Consider the following 27376-nt stretch of genomic DNA (forward strand, 5'->3'; position numbering starts at 1 on the left):
CATTTAATTAAAAACCTAATGCTATCTAGATTCCAAGTGGCAGGGTCAGTGGCTCAGAGGCCTGGGAGGAAGGGAACAGCCATCCACCTGGCTGATGGTCGTAACGCCCGTGGACCTCACACTGGGCACCACCTGCTACCCAGCGCCCTCCTGTGGGCCCAGGCCAGTGTGTGTCCAGGAGTCAAGGCTCATGTTATTTCTTCAAGCAAAACAAGAAGGACGTAGTTGCCAACTGGCTTGTAATGCTTTTCAAGCAAAGTGACCAGACTCCTTATGTCCTTGTCTGGGAACCTGGCTGTAGAGGGTTGCAGACCAAGCAGAGGGCATCCCAGAAGCCGGCCAGGAGGGACTGGGACGCATGCACCAGGAGGGAGCGTTGGAGACATCATCATGTAGCCTGGGAACGAGAAGGTTGGTGGAGCCAGCGCCCCATCTCCAGCTGTGTGAAGGGAAGCTGGAAGAACAGGCAAGATGAAAGCCCGGGCAAACTGTGTGTCCTGGGCAGGCTACACACCTCTCGGAGCTACCTTCCTCGTCCATATCCACAAGGGGACAATAACACCTATAGCAGCGATCCCCCCGGGGTTTTCTTTTTCTTTTTTTAAAATGTATTTGTTTATTTTTGGCTGCATTGGGTCTTCATTGCTGTGCGCAGGCTTTTTCTCAAGCTGCGGCGAGCGGGGGCTACTCTTCGTTGCGGTGCGCGGGCTTCTCATTGCAGTGGCTTCTCATTGTGGAGCAGGGGCTCTAGGCACGCGGGCTTCAGAAGTTGTGGCACGCGGGCTCAGTAGTTGTGACTCGCGGGCTCTAGAGCGCAGGCTCAGTAGTTGTGGTGCAGAGGCTTAGTTGCTCTGCGGCATGTGGGATCTTCCTGGACCAGGGCTCCAACCTCCAACCGTGTCTCCCGCATTGGCAGGAGGATTCTTAACCACTGCGCCACCAGGGAAGCCCTCCAACCCCGCCCCACCCCCCACCCCGCCCCAGGGTTTTCTTGATCAGGACATAATGTATGCAGGATGTCTGGCACTTAGTAGGGACTCTGCAGAGGCTCCGGCACCCCGTCTCTACTACATAACTTTCCTATCCAAGCAAGTAGATCTGCCCCAGTGGGTGAAAGTTGCAAGAAAATGGACTCGGGCTTCTATTAGGAAAGACTTTCCTACGAACAGAACTGTTCAAGGAGAGAGCAAATCTCTCTCGAGGGGCAGCATTGCCACATGGTACTTCCTAGGAAGAAACCAGAGGCCCCGCCTTTGTTGTCTCTAAGCTTCCAAAAGGAGGCAGGGTCGGAGCCCCTAGGCCCTTCCTCTCCAGCTCCTCTCCGTTCCTGACCCTCCTCCAGCCAGCCTGCTCCCAGAAAGGCTCAATTAAGAAGGCATTTCCAGACCTCTCTGCGGCTGGTACCACAACATTTTTTGCATTCCCTCCTCTGCTGCTCCAGGAGGTGTGTGTGTGTGTGTGTGTCTCACCTGCCTCAGGAGTCCTGTGACCCTGCTAAGAGGGATTTTCTCCTTTGACCTCACTGGTAGAATTTTCTCCAGGCTCTAGAAAGAATTCTCTTCGCTGTGCCCTGACTCTCCAGGACTTCTGAGCAGGCGCCGTTCTGAGCTCATGGGGATTCTCGGATAAGTGGGGTCTGGCCTCTGGGCTGGGATAACTACAGTCAAATGGGGGTGACACTTATGCAAGTACCTCACCCCCTGGGAGAGCTGTGATCCACGCGCGGGCATGGAGCGCCAGAGACCCAAGGAGGCAGCGGGTGATTAATCCTGACACCAGGCGCACAGGTCAGCGATAGCTTCACGCAGTAGGTGAGGTTGAAACCCGGGGCTCAGGAATGAGTCAGAGATTTGGGAGTGGGAGGAATGCCCATGATTTCGAGGCTCCTGTTGGCTTTATTTTTGGTCTGCGAATCATTTTCTCTTGGGTTTTCACACCAGTGAAAGCATTTCCCTTGCAGGATGTGACCCGCCCTGGCTTCAGATACCCCTTTGGGCGGGGCCTTGCAGGAAGGACCTGTCTGGCTGCCAGAGCTGGACCAGATCTGCCCCCCAAACCTGGGAGACGCTGCCCCCCTCCCCTTTTCCTCTCTCCCCTCCCGTGCCCCTGGGGAAACTTATCCAAGTTCCAAAGAGTAAATTTAAGTCCTTGGCAGCCCTCCCACAGATGACTCCCAAATTATCCCATTCCAAGGCGGGTGGTGTGGGAGGCCAGGAGTTCAGTCCCGAGGATGTGGCCCGGTGGTCTGAGAGCTCCGGGCGCCATCTGCTGGCGGAAACCAGCAGGCAGCCTGGAGTGGGAGGCGGGGGAGGGCAGGACTTTACCAGTGACAGGACAAGCCTGGTCTCGCATCCCTGACAGTGAAGGCAATTCACTGTCTCACCGACACGAGACAGAAAAAGGGGGAGAAAAGGCGCGTGCGTGCGTGCGCGCGTGTGTTCTGAGTTCGTGCGTGTGTGGATTCCTCCACGGTCTCCGCCTGCAGCCGGGCTGGGGGCAACCTGGAAGGTGTGTTGGGATGGTGTGCATGCTTCTGTTATTTTTCCCTGGGGTGAGTCTTCCAGTCTGTCTCCAGAGTAAAAAGACAGTAAATAAGAAGGTAATCAGGCCCAGATGTATCCCTTCAAGGGAAGTTTCCAGATGTCCTCTTATGAATCCTCAGCCCAAACGTGGGTGATGTGTGAGACTCTGTTGATTGCGTTTTCCTTTGGGGAGAGTGAGACAGTGCGATCAAGGCCCAGAGCAAGAATACCGGTCTTTACTACAAACATCAGATGACCCTGTGATACAGACCCTACAGGTCATTTAGCTCACCCTCACCATTTGCAGAGTAAGAACCATGAATCCAACGGCAGAAGCGCGTGAGACATCCCATTAGACTACCTTTAAAGTCCTTCTCAACCATCAGTTCTGGACAAATCCCCACCGCAACCCAGCCCGGTATGTGTACCAGGAGGATCCCGGGCAGCTGCTCCCTGCCTTGCCCACCTCTGCCTCACCTCTTCTCTCTATTCCTGAAGGAATGTCCTGGCCCATAAATCTTGAGAGAATTATTATTTCCTGCGGCATCTCTTCGTTGGAAAATGTGGCTTTCTAGTTTCAGGCTCAGAACCAGATTGGGGTCACAGTTCTCAGGTGGGAGCAGAATTTCTCCTGGATGGTGGTGGGAAGGACACCAACCTTCCATCGCCCCCTGAGGGGCTACCAAGGACACTCCTTACTTTTCCTGGCTCCCAACTAATGCTGCGGAAACAACCAGACCAGAAAGTTCTCTCTGCAGGTTGTAAGAACCGCCAAAAGACCCAGGAGAAGTGAAGGGCTTGGTCCCTATGCTCACATCACCTGGAAGAAGGAGGGGGGTGGGGTGGGCGGGAATGGTATCTTCCTGTATTCTCTCCAAAACCACTGCCTCTGACTTAAGTTTCTTCCCCTCCACCATGAGCAAAATCTTCCTAAAACACAACTCAGCTCAAAATCCTGCAGGCAATGCCTCCTTTCTGCCTATAGGATAAGTCCAAACACCTTTACGGGGTCTTCAAGCCCCTGAAGACATGACCCCCACTTCCCACCCACACGTGGCTCCCTTGCCGTGTTTCCACACATGTGACGAGTTCCAGCCACGTCGGTCCCTTCCCTGTTTCCGGTCCCTCTCCCACAGTACTGTCCTGCAACTACTGTCACCCCCTGCTTCCTTCAACTTCATGCCCTTTCCTCTACCTCCAAATGTTGAAATCTTTTCTGTTTTTCGAAAGCCTATTAAAGGTCACTTTCTCCCGGAAGCCTTCAGGGATCTCCTCCCTCCAAAGTAAACAGAACGTCTATTGGGTCTCCCAGAATATATTGGGTCTGTACACCTTCAGGTTCTTGTAGGCTCCTTTATTCTGCAGCCCCTCACCCACATGATTACTCCCTCTCTTAGATTCTGAACTTCTTGAGGGCAGGGGCAGAGTCTTGTTCTTTTGCATCCCCCTTCTCCCTTTCTCCCTCCACCCAATGACCCAGCACTGTTCCCAGCAGTGAGGATGTTCTCGGGGGAACTTGTAAATGGTACTCAGATGATCCAATATTTTGACTTTTCCAACCTCTCCTTCCCTCCCAAAAGGACACATTAACCCAAAAGAGCAGCTTACTTTGGAGAAAAACTTCTCACCACCATCATCCTTCTCAGAGGAGCACTTGGCCCAAAGCCCCAGTGTGCCGGCAGTCGCTGTGCTGTGAATGCCCCAGCTCCTGGCATGCCTGGTCCAGACTCAGGATCTGCAGGGAACCTCATTCCAGAGCCGAGGATCTCCACTGAGAAGGAAGTAAGCTGAGCTCTCAGAATTCATAGCTGGAGAACTCCAGAAGGAAGTCTCAACCTGCTGCATCCTCCATAGGTCCCTGGAGAGAAAAGGTGTTTTTACAACATTGGTCTAGAGATGGGCGTTGGGAGACAGGTACTAGCCCTGGCTTTGCTGTAACCAGCTCTCAAACCTGAGGCGAGTTCCCTCCCTGTCTGTATAATGTGGCGGCTGGCCTGGATCATCTTGAATGCCTTTGCAAGACTGACACCCGGGAATCGTAAGGACACGAACCAGGCAAGTGGCTCTGCATTCAAAAACCTTCACACATTTTGTCTCTACAGTTTTAAAATGAAGTTGCATAGGGACATCCCTGGCAGTCCAGTGGTTCAGACTCCGCACTTCCACCGCAGGGGACTCGGGTTCGATCCCTGGTCAGGGAGCCAAGATCCAGCATGCCACTCAACGGGGCCAAAAAAAAAAGATGCCAGAGTTGTGTTGATATCAAACAGTTTTGGTCATCCAAAGTTTTCATGAAAAACCTCCAGCCAATAAATCATTTATTTCCTGATCTTTTGAGATGTTTGATAGTTGCCATTGTATATCTGTGAAAGCTGAGATGGGAAAAAAATACATATATTCAGAGCCAAGATTTTATTTCCCTTAAATAATTTCTGTAGTCTCATAAATACACTTTTCTTCATGCATTTGTCTAATTTTCTTCTTGGGTTACGTTCCTTAAAATAGAACTGGTGGGCCAAAGGATATGGACTTTCTGAAGAGTTCTGATATTTCAAAACTCTTCTTCTGAGCGGACCCCCTTACAGAGGCTAAGTCAGCCAGGCTGCCTCCGGCATTCCCAACTTGATGAATGATGGGATGTCAAAACCGGAAGGGACCTTAGGGATGAAGATTTACAGATCGTTTAACAGATGGGAAAGCAGAGGTCCACAAAGGGCAAGTGTCTTTCTGCAGTTTCTTACAACCTGGACCCGGAAATCCATCAGCTTGGCCCAGGCTTCTCAGGGTTTCAGACATATATGCAGCAAGCCCGGACATTTACTGAGCTGGCATGTATGTCAGAGGAACGTCTAGCCTAAATGCCTATATTAAACATAAACGTCATCAACTGTCCATCATCTCAACAAACAGAACTCCTCTCCCAGGGCTAAGATTTGGTTTTCCCTTGGAGGGGTGGTACTGAGATGTGAGAAACAGCTGCACGGGCTGTAAAATTGGTTTCTGGGGGGGACACTGTTGTGAAGCGGCTTGTAGACTTGAGGGTTTAAATGGTCTCATTAAAATGAAGGACCAAGCCCATGTCTGAAGCCCCCGGGTGGGTGGGGCGAGCCCTCAACTTGGCTATGACGTCTCAGGCACCTGAGCCCAGAGAAGCCATGCATGTGCCAGGAAAATTCCCCCACGGCTCTGGAGAAAGCCTTCTGTGGGGAGCAGAGGGGCTGGGGCAGCCCCGCTTATGCTAACAAGGCACTAAATTAGTGCATTACACACCTCATTTAGCACAACTGTGAAAAATCTAAAAGTACTACTAAATTTTCCTTCTGGGGTCAACAATCATAAAAGGATAGATGATCAACCATTAATTAGCAGAGAAATTAAAGCTTGACGGCTTCTGTTCGATCCCTGCTTTCTTTCAAATGGCACAATTTGTTCAAAACGCTTTTGCAAAGCAGTCTTTCTTAGGAAACAAAAAAAGCAGCATCAGTCAGGAGAGTAGCTTTCTATCCTCTGTGACTCTCAGGGTGACGGGCCTTGCTTAGAGCTGACTATTCTAGAAGATGAGCCCTGGGCATTTCATCAAGGGAGAAGGAACTGGCCGTCTTCATTTCCTTATTTTTTCTATTAGCTTTAGTATGACATCTAGGTCTTATACTGGGAGCAACTTTTACAAAAGGGCATTCTTCTTTGTTATTTGCACTAAAAAGTCAATCACTCGGAAGGGTCTCAGTGAATTTTGCCAGATTCTGCAAAACAGACACTTCTGGGATGAGGGGAAGTCAACCTTTGGTTTGCGTTTGCCAGTGACTTTTGAGGAGAGATCTCTTAATAATTCATTGCTCCTTTTTTTTTTTTTTTTTTTTTTTTTTGCGGTACACGGGCCTCTCACTGTTGTGGCCTCTCCCGTTGCGGAGCACAGGCTCCGGATGCACAGGCTCAGCTGCCATGGCTCACGGGCCCAGCCGCTCCGCGACATGTGGGATCTTCCTGGACCGGGGCACGAACCCGTGTCCCCTGCATCGGCAGGCGGACTCTCAACCACTGCGCCACCACGGAAGCCCTCGCTCCTTTTCCCCTTCCTTTTTTAGCATGTGTATTTATATATTACAGAATGTTGGGTGTGGGGCTTTATATAATTCTCAGATGAAAGTCTTAAACCTTCTGGAGATCTCTCTGCCCGTTACTGCTACCCCAGCTTCGGTGCCCTTGTGTGCCCGCTGCGTACAAAGTGGGATATTTGATTATACAACAAAAGGTGCCCTGAGCAACAGTATAAAGGTAACATTTTCAGACCAATAAGTTTCCCCTCTTCTCCTCCCCAGGCCTTGGCTTTGCCAGAGGGCAGGTGAGCATCCCCAGAGAGTGAGGGAGGGCTGACCCTGAGGCTTCCCGTCATCGCTAGATCCTCCCAGGCATCTGCAAATAAGTTTAAACAAAAGCCGAGAGGAAGGTTCAGCTCGCTTAAATCCTCGTGTGTTTTGGTCATGGCTTTGGAGGTATAAATACACCCAGATGTTTTAAACTTTTTCCCTGTTGCATATAATCACCAGAATCACTGGGGCTCTGTTCCTCTCTCCCCGCCTTGCAGGGACATGCAGTCTAATTAAAAGGGTTCTTTTTTGTTTCCTTAATAGCTCTCAGCCCTGAGGAGCCCAGAGCATTTGGTCAACTAGGCAGACCCTAATGTTTAAGACCCCACACATGGGCATGCCTGCACCATACATTCAAATGCAGCCTAGCCTCGTTAGGGAATTGAGGGGCTGGAGGGGCGATGCAGCAGGACCAGGCTCCTGGGGGGCATCTCCTGGGATGACTCTGGAGATGGGCTCAGGATGGAGCCTGCCCGGGAGGGTCTGTTTTCTAATAGCAGTTATAGGAGCTGTTGCTGGCCCTTCACTCACTGCGAAGGATCATTTCCTCCTCCCTGGGGCCTTGGCTAGAGCATCCCTCTCTGGCCCCTTCTCTCCAACCTCCAGCCGCGGCCCATTCTGGCCCTAAGCTCTAATGGGTCTCTCCTCCAGCCTCTTCTGCTCGCTGGAATCACTGCCAGCCCAATGCATCCCCCAGGCAGCTGCACCAGTGATCTTCTCAAGACACAGACTGAGTCACTCCCAGGCTTGAAATCATTTCCTGGTTCTCCGTTGCTTCCAGAATAAGGTGCAAAGCAGCAATCTCTGGCCCTAGCCTCATCTTTCCCCAGTTCCCCCTCTAGCTATCCTACTGGATTTCTCACTCTTCCTGTTCACTGCCTGCCTCTCTTTCTGCCGTGCCTTCTACTCTCAACGTGCTTCCCACAGCTGGGCCTGGAAAAATCCAGCTGTCCCTTCAAAACCAAATCACGTGTCCTCTCCGAGGTGCAGCCTCCCCGAGGCTCTGCAGGCAGGTCGTCTATCACCCCATTTTCTATGTCACATTCTATTGAAATGATCTCTGTGTGTATTTCCTTTCCAGACCATGAGCTCCATGAAAGGAGGGGTATGTCTGTTTCATCTCTGTGCCCCCTCTCCTGGGCACATTGCATGTACAATATTTACACTACCTCTGTAAGTATTGTATATGAAAGTGGGGAAATCATATATTACTATTTCACAGGAATTTCCTGCGTCACTGAAGGCGATTTTTAACCGTGGTCACTCATCCTACTTTCCAGATCACTGCTATTTAGATGTTACCTTCTAGTGTCCAGACAACTGTCCATGAGGGTCCCAACCCTGCAGCAGGGATCCCAGCAGGGCATGAGACACCGCAAGCCAAGGCCACTGGAGCATACATCCCCTCTACCAACACTGCTTGTCAGGGGACACCTGCAGGACAGGCTGAAACTGAAAGGGTCAAGGAACACCTTAGCTTAGAATGGACATGGATAAAAACACAATGCCTGGACCCCATCTCAGACCAATTAATCACCGTCTCTGGGTTGGGGTACAGACCTGAGTGTTTCTAAGCTCCCAATGTGCATACCAAGTTAAAAATCACTGCTTTAGCCCCAAATAGTGGAAACCTTGCAACCCACTTTTGAACTCTCAAGAACATAACCAAAGCAGTCTTTCTGGGAGAGTTCTGTAAAATATTGCTACTCCCCCGCTATTTGAAGGAGTCAAATAGAGCTGGTACAAGTGACTTCTCATTATCCCAAACCAGCTGACTCCTTGGTCATAAAAAGGCAGGCAGAGGGATTAAGAAAAAACGCTTCCAGACTGGAACTATTCAAAACCACACGGGACCTGCGCTCAAAGACTTGGGATAGCTTTTCTGATTGTTGTTTTTCTCATCTGCAAAGTTGCAAAATGGATTTAGCAATAATTCCTACCACATAGAATATGGCGAAGGTTGGATATGAGATGTGAAAGCATTCTGTAAACTATAAAGAGCAGATGTTAATTGCTGTTATTTTGGTGCTATAACTATACATTTCTGAGTTTATGGGAAACAGGACACATGTCTTCTTCATTTCTGCACCCTTTGCACCGGATTCCTGTGCCTGGCTCAAGTCCTCCCCAGGGTGTATACTGAGTATGTGAATGAATGAGTGAATGAGGTTAAGAGCGAGTGAGAAAATGAGTGAGGAAATGAACAAATGGATGTTTGAACACTGGAGTTCTGTGTCCCCAGATCCACACACCAAAGCTGTGCCAGGCCATGCGACAAAGCTTTTCCCTCCCCTGCTTTCCAGCCTTCAGCTGACATGAGCCACACGTGGAGCAACTTAACAGACAAACAAACATCTGGGGGCCAGAAGCACCGTCACACAACCCACCCTGGACCTATTCCCGAAGTTCAAGAAATGTGTGTAGCTTTGCAGTTTCCACTTGTGTCTCATGCCCTTCCCTTCTTTGATGCTGCTAACATCAGGCAGGGGCTGGCCATGGCCAAATGGCCAAGGACAGAGGTCAGGGCAAGGAGCATGAGGAAATGGGCTTCACCCAGGCTATGCTAGCCCCTGAAGGGAGAAAGCTGACCTTGCTAAAGTATCTCTGGCCCACGGGCAGAGGCCACCAAACACAGAAGCTAGAAGCAAGGCTGCGGAGGTCCTGGAAAAAGAGCCCTGGACTTGGAATCAAAAGACCCAGATTCAGTTCCAAGGGCCACCATTCATCTTCCACGTGGCCTTGGGCAAGTCACTTAACCTTTTTGTAAAAAGGGGCTAATCGCTCCTGTGTCACAGGGTTGTGAAGAGTAAACGGAAAAAATATTTCTGGAAACTCCTAACTTGCATCAAGCTAGCTTTAAACATTCATTCATTCATTCTTCAACAAAATTCATCTATGGTGACTTTCCAAGGACACAAGCCTCTCAATAAATCCTTCCTCCATTCTTCCCTCCCTTTCTTTTTCTCAGAGGGGGAAGAAGACTTGGGTGTTATTTGGTTTAAACATAAAGGCATGAACCGATGAAACGATCATTGTTTTTCCTAAGAGAGCTTCTCACCCCCGCGCCCGAGAGGGAAAAGACAGAGCAGAGAGCTGTGCAAATACACACTTATCACCATAAACAGAAAAGCACACACATCTTCAAGATGATTTCTCTCAACAGCCTGGAAAAAGACAAATCAAATTAAACCCTTGATTGGAGAAGCCCGCACTTAGCCAGAGGAGTTTCCATGGTGCCAGATGTGTCCGACAGGGCCAGATGTGTCCGGTGGGACCAGGAGGTCTGGGACAATTCTGAGGGTGCTCCTCCGTGTTCCACGTTATCTCTCATTTCCTTTGGGAGCCCAGGAGACACAGCCTTCCCAAAGCAGCCTCTGAGGTGGCCTGTGACGCTTTTGTCCTTGGCAGCAGGGAAATTTCTGCTTCAGTGGTTCCAAACAAGGCTTGCATTAACTCTGGGCCTGTGAGGAGAGCACGCGCGACAAAACCCAACACCGTGTCCCAGCCCTCAGACAAGCACAGAAACAAACTGTGCAGGAATTTTTCAGAATAGAATCATCCGCTCAATGTCACTGCATACATTTACCTACCTCAGTGCCTATTCACGGCCCCCTGTAAAGGGGGCTAGAAATAGAGATGGATCAGACAACATCTCTATGGCAACACCTCCACTGAAGACTGATGGCCGCCACAGCGAGAAGAGCGACGATCGTTTTTTTAAAATATACACAAATACAACACTACTCACCCCGAAGGACCCCTTGGCTCCTGGGACACAGGATGGTGTTTAAAACAATAGCGTAGGAGCCCGTGACGAGACTAATTAGGAGCACGAGGGGACATGCAAACTCAGGATGGAAAGTTTGCACAAAGAATTAAGACCTGGAACGTCCCAACACTGGAATTTGTCAACAGAGTTAACATTCTCTTTCCTGGAAACTCTCAGTCTGAAGCACTTTATAAGGACCTTATTCTAAGGGTGCCTCTTGGGACAGGGAGTGAGAGGTGGTAAAAATGAATCGTAGCCACCACCAGGCCTTGAACAGGATACTAAACCTAGCAGAAGGCTGGATCCCTCTAACTGGCCCACTTGGTGACCGTCCTCTGAGCCTTCACAAATCAGGATGTGTGGAAGGAGCAGCCTTCATGACCTCAGGATCAGAAGCCTTAAGGGCTTTGTGGTTCAAAAGGGCTGTGATGGTAGAAAGCCTAAAATGCTACTACTGAGGACCACCACCATCACCAAGAAGAAGAACGATGATGATGACGACAATGATGGTGAGGATGATGGACCGACCTGGATGCCATTTATAGGCACTTTCAGGAGGTCTTATTTATTGCACGCTTTAGAAAGAAATTGGGCTCCATCTCAGCAGAGCAGGTTTTCCAACTGTCGAAAAGGATAAGCAAAGGAAAAATGTCATTTCATCTTGCTTCCTGATCAGTTGCTTTGTGTGTCACAGAAAGGAACAGAGGAGAAGTGAAGACCAAGCCAGGTCAGGGCAGACCATTCTGTTTCCATTTTCCCCACTTGCTTTCCCCCTGACTTTAGGCAAGTCATTAACCTTGCTTGCCTCTGGAGCTCTTTCCATAAAACAAGAAGTACTGCGGATTGTTAGATGAAAGAGTCCGCTGCGCCTACAGTTTCTATCCAGCGCCTGTTCTACCCAACACGTGAAAGGAATTAGCTGTAATAGGCCAGGCGTCAGGTGGAGGGTGTGAGGGCACCTCTCCCTGTGACCCCGGTGTTCGGATTCCATAGCTTTGAACAGCCTTATTTTAAGAAAGCTTGTCAGCGGAGAGCAGACTGCGGCTGACTCTTGCTTCTTTTTTCTTTCTTTTCTGTTCATTCTTTCCAAATACTTACTCCTTTAGGCAGTTGCAAGAATTTGTATCCTAATTTTCAGGAACCACAATAAAAACGTCTTTTTTTTTCTTCTTCTATTAAGTGAGAAGCTCTTATAGTTAAACACATACAAAGTAGATCATTGAACTCATTCCTTTTTCTAGGACCTATACTTCAAATATCTCTTATGGAATTTTAAAATTCTATTAACACAGTTAAAATACATCTTTTTATATCTGTTTGATATGTAACAAATATTAATGTCACTAGCTTATATTGATTCTCTACTTATTAGTATATAACCAATATATATTAGTTAGAATTTCTGCAAGGGCTACCAAAAATGCCTGAATAAAGACTCAGAACAGTTAATTTAATTTAAAAGAACAACACTATTAAGTTCAAAAGCAGTTAATACAATTTTGCTTTCTCCATGAATTTTCATCTTATTTTAATTCCCTCTCCAACATTATCACAATATATATGCTTTAAGAAACTATTTGTTTTAAATGACTGCTACTACATTTTATAAAATCATTATAATTTTTTGCTCTGATAATATCACTTTTTAAAACTAAATTCAAACTTTTCTTCATTTTCACTCAGTCAGGAGTCAGTTTCAGCCCAGTAGAAAGGGATATGTGACCATGTGATTCAGGTCCATTGAGGATAAACACATGTTGTAAGCTCTGTTTTTCAACCTTGGGTTTTGTTCATTGAACTGATGACAGTTGTCGTTTCCATGGGGTTTAGCACTTCCCAACCTCAGCTGTACAGGACTGAGTTTGGCAAAATGATTGATTGAGCTCCTGTTTATTTTTTTTGCTTCTAAGGGTATTTGTAGATTAAGATTCAATTCACAGCACAAGTAAGACTTGCTGTGAACTCACCACGCTTTCCCATGTTTGCTGCCCTGAGTAGAGTTTGAACTTGCAAACAGGGCAGCCTCAAAGCTGCTACTCGCCTAAGAAGCAGAGGACCCAGAAAGAAGCAGCCACTATACTGCTTATTCCTGAGGCCTTCTAGTGAAGAGGAGGGTTCTAGGTCCTGCTCCCCCCTCCCTCTGCTGCCAACAACAGAGGGAGCATCACTTTCTGAGGTCACACCAAAGATGTCACAATGTACAGGCTCCACTGGGTTCTCTGGGCACCTCCCTATCTTCTTACAACCCTTTTGAACTTCCAGGAGACACTCATGAGCACAGAAGCCATCAATTTAAAAAGAAAATTACACAGTCAAGTTAGGATCGAATGCTTAAGACAGGCATTGCCTACCGATTAGGTAACAACTGGGGAAAAGTTCAAGAATTTGTTGATTGCAGCAGACATTTACCCCACTTCAGAGTGTGTAGGTGTGTGTCGGGTGGGGGGATTCAATGGTAGGTGTATAATAGCCCTATCATGTTAGCTCATCCAAATAACTAGGCAAGATCTTGCAGATCGTAAATCTCACTTTACGGATAGGAAAACTGAGGCCCAGAGGGGGTTGCGCGTTGCCCAAGTTCTCTTGGCAATGGAGGCTAGAAGCCAGGTGTGCTGGCTCCGTACCAGGTTACATCTGGGTTTGGGGATTAACTTCATCATCTCTTTCACGGGCTGCATTAGATTCCTGTGCCGCAGTCTCACACCAAAGGATTGTGATAAGGGTCACGGCCAATTTAATTGACAAAATCCAATTTACTTTACAAAATCCATTTTTGCCCCTAGTAATATCCTGCTGACCTAGGCAGAGAGCTGTGAGGGTCCTATGAATAATGGATGAGGAAGTGACTTGTAAAGTGATAGGTGATGTACGGTTACGAAGCACTATTTTTCCAGTGTTTCCTAGGGACCCTGGTCACAAGATTCAATAGCGGCCTCTCCCCACACAGCCGAAGTTGCTGACTCAGCGCTACAGCCTCAGGAGCCAGAAGCAGAGACAGGCTGCCTCTGAGGGGAGGGTGGGGTAAACCTATGTGGCCATTTGGAAAGCAGAAGCATTTTGATGCAACCAAACGACAGACAGAAAAAAATAAAAAACACACTTCTTTGTGTTTTCCTTCTTAATTACCAAATAATATCTAGTAGAGGCATCCTCTCCCCCGCCCCAGGGGCCTGGGAATGGGGTGGGGTGGGCTCAAGAAGGGGTAAGGGCCAGGACGTGTGTTGCACAGACTGCCTAGTGCATGAGGATGTTTGGAGACAGCAACACCAGAGCAGCTGGGCCCGGATGGCCGCTTCACTGCTGTGGCTTTGTTCTGAGAGCAGGCTGTGGTCCAGGGCCCAGTGGACAAGCCAGCCCAGCTCCCTGCCTCAAGGGGAGCCCTTGCCTCACGGGGCTCCCAGGCCCCAACAGAGCATCTCTTCCGCGTTATAAGCAGGGCCCGCGGGGATGGCTAGAGTGAGTCAGGAGATGAAGATAACCACTGGGATAGAAATGGCGTAGAGTCTAAGAGGACAGACCGACCCGGCGGGAAGTGTCCTTGATGGAGACCTGCATCCATGGCCTGGCCTGCCGCTCGTGGAAACTTGGACTCCTGCATCCCTCTCGGAGCCTGTGAAAGTAGAGACAGTAGTCCCAGTCCTGCCTTGCAGCTGCTGGGAGATCACTGGGAAAGGCATATCAGGAACCATTAGGTGGGAGGATAGTTTTATTCCAACAAGCATCGACTAAGTTCCTTCTGTATGCCACGTACCGTGAGGGCACAGGGGATACACAGATAAATATGACACCCCTTGCTCCGGAAGAGCCTTAAGCCTAAGAAGTGACCAGCACTGGGGCCATATGCCCTGCAGAGGCCAGTGCCTGAATGCTCTCGGGTACAGGAGCTTCCCTGCAGAGGGGAAACTCTTTGGGGCAGAGGCATGGGTTCTGTGTTTGCAAACCCACAGATGGAGCGCTTACAGGGAGAAGGAGAGCAGCTTAGCGGGGGTCGAGGAGGCCTGGGGGGTGGGGGGATGGCAGGCTGCCTAATCCGCCTGTAGTATTGATTTTATTTCACATCCATCTAACAGATCATTCTACATTTCACTCATCTGAGCCTTGAAAAGTAGGTTCTGTTATTATCTCCATTCTACAGATGAGAAAAAGGAGGCCGGGAGAAGATTCCCTCCATCACACAGGGAGCTAGTAAGTGGCAGAGCGGGGCTTCCTCCCCTGGCAGCCCGGCTCCAGTTAGCTCGACATAAACGCCTGTGTGTATAATCAGAAGAATCGCAGGAAGCTAGAGGTGGTATCACAGAAGGAAAAGAGATGGGGCTAGTTTTGTTCTGTCATTTGAGTGTTTTTCATTAGTTTGTATTGAAAATTCAAATAAATAATTTAAAACTAAGTTAGCAGCACTGAGGGTGTGGACAAGCGTGTGTTTAGCCTTAAAGCGGTGATTCTGACTCTGGGTCTATTGTGGTGGCTTGTCCAGGGCCGAGGTGCCGACGGCGGGTTTCTGTTGTCCTCTTGGCCTCTTATCTTCCTCAGCCCGGCTCTGGGATCTACTTTCCCTCAGTCTCACCGCCTCAGCCTCACCGTCTTTTCAAACACTGAATTCTGCCTCAACCCAGAACATCTGGGTCTAGGGGTTAACTTACAGAGGCCAGCTCCTTGAGGCAGAAGCATGGGTTTTACCACTTTTTGTTCTCCTAAGGTTGGTTATATGTTTAAGCCGTCTCCTGCCACAAGCAAAGGGAGGAACAACCAGTCTCCTGGTCATCAGTTGATCCGAGTGAGCAAAGCAAGCTGAAGGTCCTGTACAGAGCATATTGCAGAGTGATGGTCCCAACCAGGGCAGTGGTCCCTGTGCCTGGAGAGTGACCTAGGTGCTGTTTATTCACCTTCATAGTCGGAAGAGGACTCACCCAAGGGTTGTTGAATAGAGACTGGTCACCATCACCCCAGGGGAAGGGTTACACCTGATGCAGAGATGGGATAGGCCATGACCTTGGATGTCTGGTGCTCTACGTGGAGCAACTTCTGGGAGGCATTCAGCACGCTCACTCCCGCAGAGGGGAGTGCCAATAAGCAGGTAAAGACTTTCCACGTGCCAGCCAAGCTCTGCCACAGGCAGCACTGATACAGGCCACCCTGGCCATGGCCAGGACCCAGCGAGCAGCCCAGAAACCTGGCACCCAGCCACAGGCCACCACCATCTTCAGCTTGGATGGCCACCAGTTTTCCTTCTTCTGCAGTTTCACGGAGCCCAGAGCCAGGCCAGGCAGGCAGAGAGTGCGTGTTAAATGCCACCATCGTTACGGTCAAGGGGCACATCTACACAGAGCTTCTCCCCCACTGCAGACCGGTTTCATAACACACTCAAACCCGTGAGAAAGCCCAATGACCCCGAGAAATCAGCCAAAGGGGGAGGGGCACTTACAAAGCGTGGCAGTTACAAAGGCTAGTCTCTCCTTTACTTGTTCTGCCTTTGCCTCTAAAGACATTGGAGTGAATGAGGAAGAAAATGAGAAACAAGAGACCAAGACGACCCCACTCTGAAGTCTGACACGGGAACAGAAGGTCAGATTCCAGAAAGCCAGGGCAACCCAGCATTGTTATTTCAGAAAACCTCTGTCCTCTTGTGGACAAGTGGGAGTTCAAGGCCACAGGGAGACAGAGATAGGGGAGCCATTCAGGGCTGCACAGCCCGTTACTCTATCCTTGCTCTCGAATGACGCTCCCTTCAGCCCTCACGACAGAGCCTCAGGGCCCCAGGGGCTTGGCTTCTGCCTACCCCGCATCCCTCTCCAGCAAGGCTTCGATCTCCTGCCCAGATTCTCTGCCCAGACCCTGGGGATAACATCATGAAGACACTACTTCCACTTGGACTTCGCTGAAGGCATTGCCTTCTGCTTGGCAGATATGATCTTTTCAATCCTCTCCCCAGAGGCCTCTGAGACGGGCCAGGCTGCGGAGGCGGGTGCTCTCCTAAGTTTAACATTTCCGCCATCAGACTGGTGTGTGTCAGGGTCCCAGTATTGGAACCAGGTCCCGTGCTGGGTTTTGAAGGAACACTGACACTGCCTTGCACCATGAGGCAAAGCTACCATACTGAGGCTTACAGTACAACTAGAAATCCATCAAGGTGCAGCTCCAATGCCACCTTTCCCCATGAAGCTACTTCCAATTACCCAAAGCCACCAGCAGGATCGAATATCTCTCTCGCTCCTCTGTGCCCGCCACTGCACTCTGAACTCTTACTGTAGCACTTTTAAGTCAGCTTTGTGTTAAGGTTAGGTGTTTGCCTGTCCAATTCTGACACCATTTCCAGTATGTGGGGTTTTTCCCCACACCACCAAGCAATTCTCGGACACCAGCTGAGTGTCCCACAATTCAACTCAATTCTGACGCTATCTACTCAGAGGTAGCATCAGAATCCACAGGTTAAGGGCTTAGTCCCGCAAGGTTGCCCCCCCTTCAGATGCCAATCACAAGTCCAGGTTGTTACCTGTGCTTCTGACCAACTGACTATAAATCAGAGGTTCCCATGACCCCCTCCTTGGATTCAATTAATTTGGTAGAGTGGTTCACAAAACTCAGGAAGCCAGTTTACTCATTAGATTACCAGTTTGTTACAAAAGGATATGAAAAGATACAAATCAATTGCTTGATGAAGAGATACATAGGGCAAGGTCCCCAACAAAGAAGTGTCTGTTCCAAGGAGTTGGGGGCCAACACAGTAGCATGTGGAAGCATTCTGGTTCACCAGCCTAGAAGCTCTCTGAACCCTGTCCTTTTGGGTTTTATGGAGACTTCATTACACAGGCACAACTGATTAAATTGTTGGTCTTTGGTGATTGAACTCAATCTCCAGACCCTCTCCCCTCCCCAGAAATCAGGGGGTGAGACTGAAAGTTCCAACCCTCTAATTACTCGGTTGGCTCCACAGACAACCAGCCCCCATCTTTAGGTGCCTTCCAAAACTCACCTTATTAACATAAGACACATTTATCACTTTCCGCACAGGAAATTCCAAGGGTTTTGGGAGCTCCAAATATATATTTATTATCAATCAATATCACAGCACGTATGTGAACCCAAAGACTATGAGCTCCTTGAGGTCTAGGCTCAGGGCAGACCCTTGGCAAACACTGAGTGATTAAATTAATAAAAGAACAGGTGCAGTAAATGCCACATTTCACTAATCTCCTGGATACCTATGTGGCGAAACCCTCTTTTCTTCATTCTACAAATTCGTATTGAGTTCTACTATATGCCAAGTACCATTCTTGGTTATAAAAGGAAACAAGGCAGACACAAATGGATACCTTCATAGAATTTATAGTTTAAAAAGGAGAAGAGGAAAACAACAAACAAAACAAGTAAGTAAAATAGACTGAGAAATAGCAATGACTGGAGGAGAAAAAAGTGATGGAACAAAAGAAAGCAGGAAAGGGAGAGAGAGAGAGCTGGGGTGGGGGAGGATATGGGCTGAACTTTTCCCTATGGAGGTCAGGAATGTCATCACTGAGAACACGTTTGAGAAAATACTTGAAAGATGCGAGAGAGTGAGCTACATGGACATCTGGGAGAAGAGCCTCGGAGACAGAGGAAAGAGTGTGTGCAAAGATCCTGAGGTAGAAAGATGCTTGGCATTTTCAAGGAACATCCAGGAGTTCAGTGTAGCTGGGGCAGAGTAGGTGAAGGAGAGAGTGGTGGGAGATGAAGCCAGAGGGCTAATGAGGGTACAGGTCACACAAGGCCTGGTGGTCATTATTAGTAAAATAGGAAGACACTGAAGAAGAGTTTTGAGAAAGAAAAAAAAAGCAGCATAATCTAACTTTGGTTTTAGCAGGACCACTCAGGATACTGTATGGAGAATCGACTGCAGTGGGTGGGGCAGTGCAAAAAGCTAGGAGGCCAGTTAGGAGGGTGTTGCAATAATCTGGGTGAACATTAACGGTGAGTTGAGACAGTCTGATAACATTGGACATGGTATGAAGTGGGAGGATTCTGGTACAATTTAAAGAGAGAGACAAGAGAATTGGCTGCTGAAATTGGATGTGGTATGTGAGGAAAGAAAAGAGAGAAATTAGGGGGCACTGCCGAGTTTTGGGACTGGGCAATTAGGAGGATGGGATTGGCATTAACTGAGATGAGGAAGTCTGCAAGAGGAACTGCTCATTGACCATTATGCTGGTGTTAAGATGCCTATTACACATCCCAGCAGATTTGCAGATAGGCAGTTGGGTATCCCAATGTGGAGTTAGAGAGAAGTCTAGGCTGGTGTGGAATAATGGCCACATCCTAATCTCCAGAATCCACGAATGTTACTTTATACAAGAAAAGGGACTTTGCACATGTGATTAAGTTAAGGATCTTGAGATGGGGAGATTATCCTGGATCATCTAGGTGTGATCTCAGTGGTTCGTATAAGAGGAACACAGAAGAAGTAAGAGTCAGAGGAGAAAGTGATGTGACGGTGGAAGCAGAGATCAAAGTGATGCGGCCACAAGACAAGGAATGCTGGCAGCATCTACAAGTGGGAAGAAGCAAGGAACAGATTCTCGCAGGAGCATCTGGAGGAACCAGCTCAGCTGACACTTTGTTTTTAGCCCAGTAAGACTCATTTCAGACTCTGACCTCCAGAGTTACAAGATAATAGATTTGTGTTATTTTAATATACCAAGCTTATAGTATCATTATAGCAGCAAAGGAAGACTAATACCATTGGATATATAAAATTGAAAGCTCATTATTTAAAGCTATAAGAACAATGAGTTTTCCAAGGGGCCAATTATAGAGACAAAAAAGGGATCCAAACATGGAGACCTGGAGCAGTTGGGGCTGTGAAGAGGAAGGAGCAGGAGATACTGAGAAGAGGTCGAGGGTCCAAGAGGAGGAAATCAAGAGAGTATGATGTCTAGGAAGCAAAGTAAAAGATGAATTTCAAGCGGAGGGAATGACTCCCTGGGTGAGATGCTGATGGTCAAGAAAATGAGAAGTGAGCCTTGGCCATGGGATTAAGCCACATGGAGACCCTTGGCGGCCTTGATAAGAGCAGTTTGGGTAGAGAAATAGGGTGACGGTGAGTGGGAAGAGAGTCTGGCTGGCGGATCAAGCAAGAATTGGAGGAGTGGAATTTGGTGATAAGGTGAGAAGGTAAATCTCTTAAGGTGTTTGGCAGGACAGGGAAGGAGAGAAAGAGGGCGATAGTCCAAGGGGCTTTGGGACTCCTACTTATGATTTCTGTTTAGGCTGTTGACAATGATCTAACAGAGAAGGGATAGTTGAGGATGCAGGAGAGGAAAATAACTGGAATAATGTCCTTGGGTAGATGAGAGGGGCAGGATCTAGTTATTCCAGCTCAGACTGCCTAGACTCAGAGAGCTTCTCCTCCCTCTGGGTTTGTGATCCACCCCGCCCTCCCCTCCCCAACCAGGCCACGGAGGCATCTCCCTGCCCCTGCCTGAGCAGGGATCTCCTGCTTTCTTGAGATTCTCCAGCAGTTTGTCTCTAGCCTACTGAGCTTGCTGGCCAGCGGTGCTCCCCATGGGAGGGGGCAGAGTCATCAAGAGAAAAGCCACTTGGCAGTCAAGGCCCTGCCTTACCTCTACCCAACTCTGAGAATCTGCTGCTGGAGAAGATCCTGAGAATCTGCTGGAACAACTCCACCCCATTGATATGTTCTGAGAGTTAGTACACTTGGAAAAGCCCAGCTCCACGTAAGACTGACATTTCAACTTTATACAAAAACATGGCTTTTATGGTCAAACATGACAAAAAGGCTGTCTTGTTCCATTTTTTCCCCCACTTTTAATGACCTCAACTTGTTAGTTTCCAGTTTCCTTAATTACACCCAGAATGTTTCCCCTGCCTTTTATAAACTCCTTCATGTCAGTCACATGCAGCATTCTTCATTGCCTCTCCCTCCATATTAGGTGACATCTCATGAGGAGGTTAGACAGCCACCGGGTTCCTCTGTAAGCACGGACCACTGGCGAGGACACACATGGTCTTCTGTTTTTATAATCATATGCATTGTATATTTTAAGTTATGCATATTCAATACCTCTGCATCAGGTCTTGTTATATACAAATGTAAGATGAATTAGGGTAGTAATAGCTGACAACTTTGTGATGGTCACAGTTACTAATCAGTTTCATCATGGTTCTATTGGCCATAGCTGTTTCTCCTTATGGGAAAGATGTTGTAAGACTCATTGTAGAAAAAAAAAAACAATTTGTGCAAATTTAAATGGACTTCATAGAAGACTGTCTTTGATAGAAACTTTGAGCTGGTAACGTTATGCCCCCCTTAACATTTTAAAGAAGTTTTTAGGTTTTTTTCCTCATCCAACACGACTCTCATCCTAGGATAAAAATAATAGTTATGAGTGGTTTTTTTCTGTCTTTATTGAACTTGTAGATGACGTCCTATCATGAAAGGGAGCTGATTAGACTTTCCAGCAGGTCAGAGGAAAAACTAGAAGTAGAATCCTCATGTTCTAAACCCCAGTGGAGTGGGGGTGTGCAGAAAAGTTATTTTTATCCACAGTGGGGCTGGCGGGATGGCTTTTGTGACTGCATCAGCCTTTGCAGACTTATCCAGGACGTCCACCTTCACTGGACTTCCTGTGTCTGCAAGTTTCGGCTTCTGTATGCATAGTTCCACAGAAACAAGGGATCTTTTCTGTTTCTGAGAACATACAGAGAAATAGAGATTCTCTAAATCTATAAAATGGCGTATACTTTTCCTGCAAGTGTGCTGCTAGTTTAGAATAAGATGTAAGTAAGATGGAAAGGTAGAGATGATCTATTCCAGCTCCCTTATTTCACATATGGTGAAACTAAGAGGCAGAGAAGGGAAGGACTACCTGTAGCTCGGCAGCAAGTCAGAAGTAGCATGTGTTCAGGCCTTTAAACTCCTGGGCCGCTTCTCTCTCCATCTTCCCCTGATCCCCATTGCAGGCTTTACTGATCCTAAATAGTCATTGAACTTTTGACCAAGGTCTCATTGACCTGGGAGTGTGTTGCCAAAATAAAAAAGGCTTCTTTTCTGACTTTTTCCAGTCACACCAGATTAGAAAGTATCATCCTCTTACTTGGGAGTGTAAGTGACTGAAGCTGAAATGCAGCCTTGTATACTGGCAGGAGTGGGTGGGGAGGGGGACAGAGGAGGAACAAACAAACAATAACAGCCTGACTAGAGGCAGATGTCATCTAGAGGAGGCTAGTTCTCATGATGCTCTTTACTCACTGGGTGACCTTGGGTTCATTTTGTCCCATCTTGGTCCCTAGATCAAGTTTCACCACCCACAAGATGGGACGTTTTGATAAATAGTCCCTAGTGTTCTGTGTCCTGGGCTCCTTCAATTAAAGAATGTTCTGCCTTTGTTCTTGGTTTCTTCTGCTACTGTAACCAAGAGAAGGCAAGATGTTCTCTGGGCCAGGTGTGGAAACTTCAGTGCCCTGGGAGGTATTAAAACCCATGCATGCTGAGCCCTCCCATAGAGAACAAGGCGTCTTTATCTGGTACATGCTACTGTCGGGGAGGACCATTATGGTTGTGTGGTCTGGGTACAAAATCCAATGTGTCACAAAAGCCCCTGTGGAAAGGGCAGACACTCTCATCCCCAGCTCTCAGTAGCAGCATCTTTTGATGGACTCTCCAGGAACAATTTCTGTTTCGAGCAAAACAATAGCTACTGACAGTTATCTCTGGCTAAGAGGTCTTTGTGTGGCTAAGATAAAAAACTGAAGTTATTTACGAACTAGTCCTTTCTTTGAATCCTTTAAGTCCTTCCATTTGTATCCTTTGTGGTCTTATTCCAAAAGGGTGTGTTCATTTATAGACTCATTCCTCTATTTATTCATTCAACAAACAATCCTTAGGTCCTATATACCAATCATTCTGCTAGACACTGGGGTTGCAGGCAATGTTTTTGCCTCCATGGAGCTTGTAATCTATTAAAAGCAGATGAAAAATTAGGAGAGATTAAAAAGAAACAACACAGATATATGTGTGATTACAAACTGTTTTAAGGGCTCTGAAGTAAAAAAGAGGGAGTGAAGGGCAAGCATAATAGGTACGACTAACCACTGGACAAGGAGGAAGTGACGTCTTATGCTGAGATAGGTTTTTGTGTTTTGTTTTGTTTTTTTAAGATGTTGGGGGTAGGAGTTTATTAATTAATTTATTTATTTTGGCTGTGTTGGGTCTTCGTTTCTGTGCGAGGGCTTTCTCTAGTTGTGGCAAGCGGGGGCCACTCTTCATCACGGTGCTCGGGCCTCTCACTATCGCGGCCTCTCTTGTTGTGGCGCACAGGCTCCAGATGCCCAGGCTCAGTAGTTGTGGCTCACGGGCCTAGTTGCTCCGTGGCATGTGGGATCCTCCCAGACCAGGGCTCGAACCCGTATCCCCTGCATTAGCAGGCAGATTCTCAACCACTGCGCCACCAGGGAAGCCCCTGAGATAGATTTTCACAAGGATATTCAGTGCCCATTGCTTTCAGATAGAGCTCAATTTTCTGTTAACCTGGAAGCAGGGATTCTGGCAGAGGGTAATGAGTATAGAGGGGAACAATGATTTCATATGCTCTGACACCACATTTATTTCCTAGATGTAGGAGAGAAAATTAGAGGAGTAAGTCTGCTTGATATTGAACCTCTTCCTTTTTGGGAGTTTGCAGCTAGACATTTTTTTTTTAAGCAATAAAGCAGCCATTTATCTCTTTATAAGTACATTTTGGCCAGTTTCTAGTTAATCCTCATAACCATCTCAGTTAAATAGCTCAGTCAACCAAGGCTGAGTGACACATGACTTCTTGCTTTGAGCTAAGGGGACTTATTAAAGAATATGCAATAGTTTAAGAGGACTTGGACCCTTTCCCTCTGCAACATCAGGAGGCTGCCTTCTCAAAGAATTAAGATCACATGGGGATTTCGGTTTCTGGCTGTGACAGAGTAACTGGTACATTATTTGTCTCCCTGCTTTAAACAACTACAAGCAGGGCCAAAACATATGAGGCAGATGTTTTCAGATGCTGAACAACAGGCAATTGGAGACTTTGATTTTGGAGAGAAGTGAACTGTATGAGGAGACTCCCGTGTTCACCCCAGCTCTCTGCCCAGGGGGATTCCCCTGCAACAGTGGCGAGTGAGCCTAAGTTGAGTAGTGCTCTCTCAGAGCTGAGAAGGCAGAGATCAGAGCTCCAGCCTACAGAAGAGGCTGGACTATGTGGGACAGGATATCAGAGAAGAAAGAGTTCCACAAAAAGGCAGACCCCTGAAGTCCGCATGGGGATTGACTGGGGGGTCTGTGGCTGAGAACTGAGCTACACATACACAACTAAGAATCCACGAGGCCTAGCAAAGGTCACACGCTGCAGGGCTGTGACCTGAACAGACACACCAGAAGTCCTGCAGCCCTGAGAGACAGTGGACTTCTGGCCCGAGCAGAGTGGACGCACCTTCTAAAAAGTACCTTGAGGACTGATTGGAGCCCTCAGAAAGTCTATGCCTTAAGAGTAAAAGCCATGACCTAGAACTAGGGCCTAAAACTAGCCTCAAAACAAAAAACAGACTCCCTCCTTTCACAAAGCAAAAGAAACAGGCCTGACAGGACCTGACATATACAATCAACTGATGTTTGACAAAGGCACCAAGGCAAATTCATGGTGAAAGAAAAGTCTTTTCAACAAATAATGTTGGAATAACTGGACATCCTTTAGAAAAAATGAACCCTGAACCCCATCTCACACAGCTCACAAAAATTATGGTTGTCTCTTGGTATCTGCAGGGGATTGGTTCCAGGATGCCCTCACCCCTACAGGTACCCAAATCTCAAGTACCTTATGTAAAAGGGTGCACAGAACCTACACACATCCTCCTGTATACTTTAAATCATCATTAGGTTACTTATATACCTAATACAATGTAAATACCATGCACATAGTTGTAAATACAATGTATAAATAGTTACCAGCACTTGGCAAATTCAAGTTTTGCTCTTTGGAACTTTCTAGAACTTTTTTTCTAATATTTTTGATTATGGTTGACTGAATTCATGGATTTGGAATGCACAGATATGGAGGGCCAAACTGTTATTCAAGATAAATCCTATATCTAAATCTAAAAGCTAAAACTATAAAACTTCTAGAAAAAGGAGACTATTTTTGAGGTTCAGGGTGTGCAAAGATTTCTTCAAGATGACATTAAAGTACTAACTATGAAATGTCAAAATCAATAAACTGGACTTTATCAAAATTAAATATTTCTACTCATTAAAAGAATTTTTTAAGGAAAGGGAAAACAAGCCACAGCCCGAGGCAAAATATGTATAATAAAATGTCTCACTAGGGGAGAAAAGGGAACACTGTGGGAGCGTCAATAGGTACAGCCTCTATGGAAAACAGTATGGAGGTTCTTCAAAAGATTAGAAATAAAACTACCATGTGATCCAGCAATTCCACTTCTACATATTAATCCAAAGGAAACATAAGCACTAACTGGAAAAGATATGTGCACCCTTATGTTTAATGCGTCATTATTTGCAATAGCCAAGACATGAAAATAACCTAAGTGTCTATTGACAAATGAATGGATAAAGAAAAAAATACACACATATATATTAATATATAAAATGGAATATTGTTCAACCATTAAAAAAAAGGACATCCTGCCATTTGCAACAACATGGATGGACCTTGAGGGCATTGCACTAAATGAAATAAGTCAGGAAGAGAAAGACAAATACCAGATGATCTCATTTATACGTGGAATCTAGAAACAAACAAGCAAACAATAAAAACAAACTCATATATGCAGAGAACTGTTTGGTGGTTGCAATGGGTGAAGGGGGTCAAAAGATACAAACTTTCAGGTATAAGTCCTGGGGATACAATGCACAGCATGGTGACAATAGTTAATAACAATGTACTGTATATTTCAAAGTTGCTGAAGGAGTAGATCTTTTTTTGTGTGTGTGGTACGCAGGCCTCTCACTATTGTGGCCTCTCCCGTTGCGGAGCACAGGCTCCGGACGTACAGGCTCAGCGGCCATGGCTCACGCGCCCAGCCGCTCTGCGGCATGTGGGATCTTCCCAGACCGGGGCACGAACCCGTGTCTCCTGCATCAGCAGGCGGACTCTCAACCACTGCGCCACCAGGGAAGGCCAAGAGTAGATCTTAAAAGTTCTCATTACAAGAAAAAAAAATTAAAACTGTATGGTGATGGATGTTAACTAGACTTATTGTGCTGATTATTTCACAATATATGCATATATCAAATCATTATATTGTATACCTGAAACTAATAGAATGTTGTATGTCAATTATATCTCAATTTTTAAAAATGTCCCACAAAGAACTTGTATCCAGAACACATAAAGAACTTCCACAAATCTGTATTAAGAATAAAAAAAATTTTTTTAAAAACCAAGAATCCAGTTGTTTTTTTCAATGGGCAAAAGCATTTCACAAAAGAAGATATATCAATGGCGAATAAGTGCATGAAAGGAGGTTCAACATCTTCAGTCACTGGAGAGATGCCCTCATAGTGCTTGAAGTTCTGTAAGGAAGATAGACTTTGAGCAAGCAATTCAATGGCATTTGATGGACAAAATTACATACCAAAATAGCAGTGACATACCAAGGGGGTGGTCATGGTGGCAACAGTCAGCCCGGAGTACCATAAGGAGGTAAGTTGTCTGTAAAAAAATTTAAAACAATAAAAAATTAAAAGCTGCCTGCCTTTCATTATGTGACAGCGATTCTAAACAATATCAGTGAAAAAATATTCTTACCCCCACCCATTTACCACTGATGATAGCTAAGCACTTGTGATATATATAATTTAGATCCCATGTCCCCCCTTAACATTAATTAATATATTTCCTCTTCAAAATCTTCCTGAGGGCTTCCCTGGTGGCGCAGTGGTTTGGAGTCCGCCTGCCGATGCAGGGGACACGGGTTCGTGCCCCGGTTCGGGGGGATACCGCATGCCGCAGAGCGGCTGGGCCCGTGAGCCATGGCCGCTGAGCCTGTGCATCCGGAGCCCGTGCTCCGCAACGGGAGAGGCCGCAGCGGTGAGAGGCCCGCGTACAAAAAATCTTCCTGAAATAGGACATGTTAATGGTTGCATGATACTCCTTCATATTTTGTTAACCAATCCCCTCTTACTGAAGAGTAAGGGTGTTCCCAATTTTTCAGTCTTACAAATGACATTGAGATAATATCTCTATGCATAAATCTTTGACATTTTTTCAGGTTATTTCCTTAGGAGAGAAATGCCTCTTCTTGATGTTTGAGGAAATTCTTGGACAGTGAATTAGCTGGAAGTGTATGGAAGTGTATGTGCAAGGACCATGTAGATGTGTCCTCCAGGGCTGAGAGATGTGGAAAGGGCAGAATAGAAAGTGGGGAGCAGCATGGGAAGGACCCCTAGAAAAGGAGGAATGCGTGTAGGACTCTACCTAAATGGTGAGCAGAGGGACACCAGGCCATGCCTGTGCCCAGAGCAGGGATTAGAAGTTACATGGAGGCCACCACGTTCCTTGTGGTTGGCAGACTTTACCCTCTGTGTCTCATATTCCTCATCTTTAAGAAGAGCTTAGGAACAACACCTAACTTTGTAACCCTCTTCTATAGATTAAATAAGTTAATGCTTATAAAGCACCTAGAATATGATCTGGAACACTGTGAGTGATATGTAAGTGTTTGGTAAATAAAATAAA

At 46.9% G+C, this 27376-nt stretch overlaps 1 long non-coding RNA gene and 1 pseudogene across 1 annotated transcript; both read left to right on the top strand.

The window, feature by feature from the left end:
* The first annotated feature begins 1591 nt into the window (after window positions 1-1591).
* On the top strand, window positions 1592-4919 carry LOC138842657 (uncharacterized). The gene is made up of 3 exons (XR_011377386.1): window positions 1592-1811; window positions 2830-2940; window positions 4103-4919. It is a non-coding gene; the product is annotated as an uncharacterized lncRNA (long non-coding RNA).
* A 21386-nt stretch (window positions 4920-26305) lies between these two features.
* The window catches only part of LOC115857442 (D-aminoacyl-tRNA deacylase 2 pseudogene), a 29195-nt pseudogene continuing 28124 nt past the window's right edge, over window positions 26306-27376 (top strand).

The sequence above is a fragment of the Globicephala melas genome, chromosome 4 (genome assembly GCF_963455315.2).
Source record: "Globicephala melas chromosome 4, mGloMel1.2, whole genome shotgun sequence".
Lineage (NCBI taxonomy): Eukaryota > Metazoa > Chordata > Mammalia > Artiodactyla > Delphinidae > Globicephala > Globicephala melas.